The sequence below is a fragment of the Drosophila tropicalis genome, unplaced genomic scaffold (assembly GCF_018151085.1).
Source record: "Drosophila tropicalis isolate 14030-0801.00 unplaced genomic scaffold, ASM1815108v1 contig_694, whole genome shotgun sequence".
Lineage (NCBI taxonomy): Eukaryota > Metazoa > Arthropoda > Insecta > Diptera > Drosophilidae > Drosophila > Drosophila tropicalis.
The window spans coordinates 4411036-4411697 of NW_027173176.1; positions in this window are offsets into that span (position 1 = coordinate 4411036).

The following is a 662-nucleotide window of genomic DNA, read 5'->3' on the forward strand; positions in this document are numbered from 1 at the left end:
TATATTGACTAGAGATGAAAATCCACCAAAGGAATGCTTGGATATATTCAAATTCTACGTACTCGTCAATGTATACAATTAATTTAAATAACTAGCAGTATTTAGATGTGTACCTTACTAAGTCCTTGCTCGTTGGAAACAATTTCAAGAAACATTCAACAAACGAAACCGATCGAATCAATTATGAATATTGTAGTATATATTCATACTAGTGTCTTGAATAGCTAGTGAGTGAGTGAACAAAAATGAACGTTTCTCCTTCAGTCTTTGTGATTTACTCACTTTATCTAGGAACAAGTGAATGAATGAGTTCGACCATAACGTTAACTCTTCGAGATATTGTATTACATTCAGTTTCAAGCCTCATTCATAAGCGTTCTTATGGAAATGAATGTCTTGAAGCAGTTTTCTAATATTGAAATGCGTTTATATTGTTTCCCTCTCTATTTTCCCTATCAAATCCAAGATTTTGTTGATCAGGTATGAGGATGAGGAAATTTCGACTCCAAATCCAAGTTTTTGTCTATGAAACTTAATTTCGATATCCAAGAAGGATTTTCCCTCCAAATCGATTCCCATTGTGTTAATCGATTTAAAACGATTTTTGAGCTTAATTTCATTTCGATAAATTAATTCACTTTGACAATTTTTCAAAATTAAAA